Source organism: Camellia sinensis, chromosome 1 (assembly GCF_055761805.1).
Source record: "Camellia sinensis isolate YWXY chromosome 1, ASM5576180v1, whole genome shotgun sequence".
Lineage (NCBI taxonomy): Eukaryota > Viridiplantae > Streptophyta > Magnoliopsida > Ericales > Theaceae > Camellia > Camellia sinensis.
The window spans coordinates 104,063,943-104,070,258 of NC_138961.1; the positions used below are offsets into that span (position 1 = coordinate 104,063,943).

Here is a 6,316-nt window from a genome sequence, read left to right on the forward strand (position 1 = left end):
TGGTATTTTAAATATTCCCATGTGATGTTAAACTATGTGTTATTATGCTTCTTTGAGAAATTTGATGTGAAAAACACTAGTTTTTGCCTTCTAGGACCTTTAAGGGTCGACCCCCTACTCTATAGGGTTAATGTAATGACCCCAAAGTGCGTATAGAAAGTTATCCTTATTTAATTAGGGGTTAATGTGCTTGCTATTGGAATTGAAGAACTATCCGTTGGGTTATGTCTTTAAAACTGGAATTGGTGACCTTTACCAAACAATCTAAAATTTTTCCCTCCGCTCGAGCGGAGTAGTTGGCGTCCAAGCGTCCTTTTGGGGTTTCCAGTAATTTTGCAGGCGGACTGAAATTCTGGGAGAGGTGATTTTCCGCTCGAGCGTATAAGTGGGCGCTCAAGCGGGTCGCCTGGTTAAGTTTGATTCTGAGACACATGGACTCATTTTTGATGTTCTTCTTAGTGTGTTTGGAATAGTCTTACCTTATTTTGGGGTATTGATTGAGATGATAAGATGATGGTAAAGTAAGATTGGATCAAAAACTTTAATTTGAATAATTCGATTACGACCAACCGTCACTCTTTTTACCTTTTCTTGTTCCACACTTGGAATTTGGATGTGAGGTTAGAACCATTGGAAAGCTTATTTTCGGGGCTTCAATTTGAGCACAAGAATCCGGATGAGAGAGTTACGCCTGTTTGAAATTTTCATATCTGTGCTGAAAACAGGTACACTCGAGCGGGAATTCCTCCGCTCGAGCGGGAATTACGGGACGACAGCTTAAAATGAGATTTTTTGGATCATTTCTTACATTTTCCTTTTCCCCTCTTCATCCCTCTCCCCTAGGTCCGAAAACCCTAGGTCCTTAATCTCCAAAACCTTCCATTTCTCTTAGTTTTGATCAAGATCATCCATCAAAAAGTGAAGAAGCATGAAGATTATTATGTTCTACCGGTTGGAATTTCGAGATTTTGGAGGATTCTTCTCAATCCTTGCTCCTTTGTTTGATTCTTGAGGTAAGGGTTTTAATACTCTTCAATATTTACATCCATAGATAGATTTGAGGTATTTTCATTGTATAATGGTTCAATTTTCATTAATGTTATGTATATAGAAGAAATTATGAGATTTTGGGAATTTTGGGTTTGAACATTGGGGGTTTTAATGTTTGTGATGTTGGGAATTAAATTGATGGGTTTAAGTGATGGATTGAGAATCCTAGATGTAAAATCATTTGGAAAATTGGAATTAGGAGTGATGATTTAAGAAGTTTGATTTTTGTTAACAATCCTCTTTTTCCTTGAAACCCTAGGTTGATTATTGATGATAACCAAAGATTTAACCCAAATTGAAAGTAGAATAATGAAATTGAGGTATTGAATTATGTATATACAAGTTTAATTGGAATTTGGTGATACTTGGAAATTATGTTTAGAATGTGCGAATGAACTTTGTTATGAGCACTGTGAATCATGTCTTAATGAGAAAGGAGATTGGGGGGAAGGGTTTGTGGATGATGTAAACTTGGCTACGGAATATTGAATTGAGTCTTAGCAATTTAATTTGAATTATGTGGAATTATATTTGGTTGTATTGAGTTGAATAATATTAAGTATTGTGGATTGTATTGGATAGTGATAATTATGTGAGGTTATGTCGAAGTGTGTTAAATGTTGTTGAATTGAATTGTGTAGGATTATCTGCAGGGACGGACCTAGCATCTAAACACTGTGAGTAGTAGTACTTCGATGTATCTTTAATCATTAATGATTATTGTTATTGACGTTATGATCTTCGTCATAAGAATTATGTTGACATGTATGTTATGTATGCTACGTAAATATTGTGAAATTATGGTAACATCAAAGGCGTATGCTATATGAGGAACATTGTGAAATTATGGAAACATCAAAAAGGATTTGTGAAATATGCATATCGAATTTGTGAAGTATGGATCACCAACTTGTGAAATATGAAACGACATGGCCGAGGGCCATTTGTGAATTATGAAGCTATGTGGCCAAGGGCCATTTGTGAATTATAAATCTATGTGGCCAAGGGCCATTTGTGAAATATGAAGCTATGTGGCCAAGGGCCATTTGTGAAATATGAAGTTATGTGACCAAGGGCCATTTGTGAATTATAAATCTATGTGGCCAAGGGCCATTTGTGAAATATGAAGTTATGTGGCCAAGGGCCATTTGTGAAATATGAAGCTATGTGGCCAAGGGCCATTTGTGAAATATGAAGTTATGTGACCAAGGGCCATTTGTGAATTATAAATCTATGTGGCCAAGGGCCATTTGTGAAATATGAAGCTATGTGGCCAAGGGCCATTTGTGAAATATGAAGTTATGTGACCAAGGGCCATTTGTGAATTATAAATCTATGTGGCCAAGGGCCATTTGTGAAATATGAAGTTATGTGACCAAGGGCCATATGTGAAGATTAAATCTGTGTGGCCAAGGGCCATTTGTGAAGATTAAACCTATGTGGCCAAGGGCCGATTTGTGACTTATGAAGCTATGAGGCCAAGGGCCAAACTTGTGAACTTGTGAATCTAAAGGGCCGAAGGCCGATGTGATAAGTTGTGACTCTATGAAACCCAAAGGCTATTGTGAATGTGAAAAACCTCTTAGGCCAAGGGCCGAACTATGAAATTGTGAAATCGATAAAGTCATCTGTAATCTAATGAAAATGTGCTTACTTTTCGTTACTAATTATCAGGAATGTCCTGTCAACTTTACGTTAATTATGTCAACTCATGGGAATGATGTAACGGTTACCATTAGGACTCTGTTAATTACAAGGCAAGGCAAGACAACTATGTTAACATATATGAATGATTAAACAAAGGTATATGCTATTGATTAATAGAGCACGTAGAGTAAGTCATTTACCCAAAAGAGCTTATGTTCATTCTGGAATGATGGATTCTGAGTAAATATAAGAGTAGCTATGTGCATCCATATGAATTGAAGTTATTTTGCTATGATGCTTATAAATTGGAAGTTATTCAGAATCTACGTTATAAGTGCAAAGTTTAGAATCATTGTGTGAACCTCATGAGAATGTGAATTAGTCTCTCATTGTTAAGCGTACGATAATGACATGGTACAACAAGAAATGCTCTAGTTATGATATGTTCCGTTCGAATTAAAGAATGATGTTCAAGTGTGTTTTAGGCATGTTTTCAGTATGTTACAAGTTCAAGCATATTCAGGTATGTTTCAAGTGTATGTTGCAAGTTTAAGTTTGTTACAAGTTCAAGGATGTTACAAGTTCTTTGTTTCAAGGGCCTTAGTGCCATATGTTATAAGGGCTTCATGCCACATGTTTCAAGGGCTTATAGCCACCATGTTTATGTTGCAAGATTGAACCTAAGGCCATTATGTACTTAGCACAGAATCAGACTAACTATGTGAACTCTACATCTTTATATGCATTGCCCTGTGTTATGTTTCAAATTAAGCATTGTTTTATTCATGTATTACTATTCACTGAGTTCGGCTCACTCTCTGTTATGTTTGTTTCTGTAGGTCACCAATCAGATGGTCAGTCCTAGCCATGACGCTGCCTTCCTTTGTCAACCTTCGTGTGTCCAGGCATTATACACAGTCATTGATTTTGTTAAGCTGACAAGATGTTGGCTTGCTTTTTGAATGTCTATCTAAGAGTGATGTATATAGCTCTCATGTTTTTGTATATGCCCAATAATAGGGCTGGGTCTGTATATATATATGTATATAACCGATGTTCAGGTGTATGTTTTAGATTTTATTTGTTTGTTAAAAGTTTGTGATCCTGGCATGATAGTAGTAGCTTGATGGAGTTTGTTTCCAATGTCAAATTTTAATATTTAGTGCTTCCGTTCAGGCCCCATATATATAGATATAAAACAGGTTAAGTGTCCGTTTCTTAAGTGGTCATGGCCAAACTTCTAGGGGCGGGTTTGGGGCGTGACAGTTAACACCTTGTGAACCAAGCTTGTGCCTTTTGTTTCTTAGGGTCGACACCTCTCTTCGAAGGTGTCGACACCTGATGAATCTGAGGACACTGCTTTTTAGTGTCGACCCCCTTTTCCTAAGGGTCGACACCTGTCTTTGGCTAAAGGTTTAGCGTGCGGTCTTTTCAAATTCAAAGGGTTGACTCCTGTCTTCATGAGGGTCGACGCCCTCTCACGACTATATATATACCGCAACCTTTCCCTTTTCTTCTGTGACCCTTCCAAAATCTAGCCCTAGCCCCTTTTTCTATTCTGGTGACTCTCTTCGGCGATTCCCATTCCGATCTTCCTTCATCTCTCTCACGATCTCTACTCTTTCTCTCCATGGATTCTCAAGGCCCTTCTCTTGTTCCAACACGAAAGTGACCACGCACTTCCTCCTCTTCCACCGCCGTCGCTGCCTCTCCTCCCATGCTTTGGTTCAAGAACCTTGAGTGCAGATCTGCTTTCAACAAGGACTTTAATCTATGAAAGGTAATTTCTGGATGCTCAATAGACACCGTACTCTTTGAAAAACATTCTGTTCCCGTGAAAGCTTGGTTTTACAATAAAAAATGGTCATCCTTTTTAAAACTCGACTGTGACATCTATCCTACTCTCATTAAAGAGTTTTTTTTGCAAATCTTTCTTAAGATGAAACCTCGTCTCCTCATACCCTTAACTGCTTTGTAAAGGGTGTTTCTTTCACTCTGACGCCCTCTGTCATTAACTCCATTATGAAAACCTCCAATGATGGACACAGGGTCAATACATCTATAGCTCTTAAACACCCCAATACTCCTATCTCATTGGTCTCCGTCTCCGTCTCCTCACAAACAACCCCGACCTAAGTCATCTTGTCACTGTCTCTGGGAAAGATCTTTCCCTAGAACTGAGACTGTTACATCACATCATCACCCACAACATTATCCCTAGGTCCGGTCGCTTTGATGCTGTGACCTATGGTCACACTTATCTCATTTGGACCCTATCCACTGGCCTTCTCACTGATTTCAATTTTTTGGTGATTCAATATATTATCAGTGCCCATAAGCAAAATAACCAAACTCTTCCCTATGGAATGATTTTCATAAAAATTTTCAAGCATTTCAAAAATGATTTAAAGAGGGAAGAAAAGTCCCTCGTGACCCCTCTCGTTATGGGGTTGAAAACTCTGAGAAATATGAGATATGCTCTGATCAACAAGATCTGGACCAAGACCAAGAAAACTGGGTCTTCCCTTGGTCTATCTACCCCTGGCTCTTTTCTTACCAGTCCTACACTTCTTTTCTCCATCTCTGGTCCCTCTACTCCACCACCTTCTTCTGACCTCTCCTCTCTCTCTCAAAAAATCGAGCATCTTGACTTTATGGTTCAGGGTCCCTTGATGGATTGGATTGCTTCAATCAATTCTAGGCTTAACAATCTAAACCTAGATTCCAAATCCATCCCTACCTTTGACATTCCATCATCCTCTCACATTGTCCCTGCTTCATCATCCTCAACTTTAGAACAAAAGGTGGATGAGTTGGCCTGCTTAGTTCTCCAACTCATCTCTCAACAGACTGAAATGCAAAATGACATTGATCACATGAAGTTACAGCAAGCCCAAGTCATTGCAGCTGCTAAAGAAAGTGTCAAAAGTATGGTGATTGCAGTCTACAGACCAAAGAAGAGGCTAGCTAAAAGAAGATAGGAAAATTTTCTTTAAACTTTTCTTTGATATAAGAAGCATCTCCAACTTCATCTAAAAAATTACCATTTTTCATCTCAAAAACCTTTTCAAAATCAACCTACAAAGTTAGAGGGGCAAGGCCTCTATTTATACAAGTAGGGGAGTCCCTAGCCATGAAGGTTATCATCATAAGGGCTATCAAATGCCATTAACCAAGGCCGTCAACACTAGCCATTAGGGTTAGAGTTACGAAGGTTGAAAACGTCCCTTGCATTATATATAAAAATAAATATATATATATATATATATAATACTATTTTAATAAGCCAACTTGTTAGGTTTTGTAATTAGCAATCCTTTTTGACAAAACTCCTTTCAGCTATAATTTTATTTGTTCTTCTGTTTCAGTGAGACTGAGTGTTTAGATGTGAATCCAAACCGAATTGTGCCTTGCAGAGAAGTTTGTGGTCTTAATCATTTCATGTTTGCCACTTCGTTGAGGCAGTGCCATGGTGGGTGTAATGCCCCAAAATAAATACGATAAACCCATCTCATAGTGGAAGTATAATTGAAATGACATGCTTACATTTATCAGAGCTTGATATACATTCACGTGATGATAATAAGAAATGAAAGCTACACAGATAGTCATATGCCTT

At 38.0% G+C, this 6,316-nt stretch overlaps 1 long non-coding RNA gene across 1 annotated transcript; it reads left to right on the forward strand.

The window, feature by feature from the left end:
* Nucleotides 1-808: 808 nt before the first annotated feature.
* Nucleotides 809-3,761, forward strand: LOC145796448 (uncharacterized). The gene is made up of 3 exons (XR_014336859.1): nt 809-1,013; nt 1,692-1,727; nt 3,537-3,761. It is a non-coding gene; the product is annotated as an uncharacterized LOC145796448 (long non-coding RNA).
* The last annotated feature ends 2,555 nt before the right edge of the window (nt 3,762-6,316 follow it).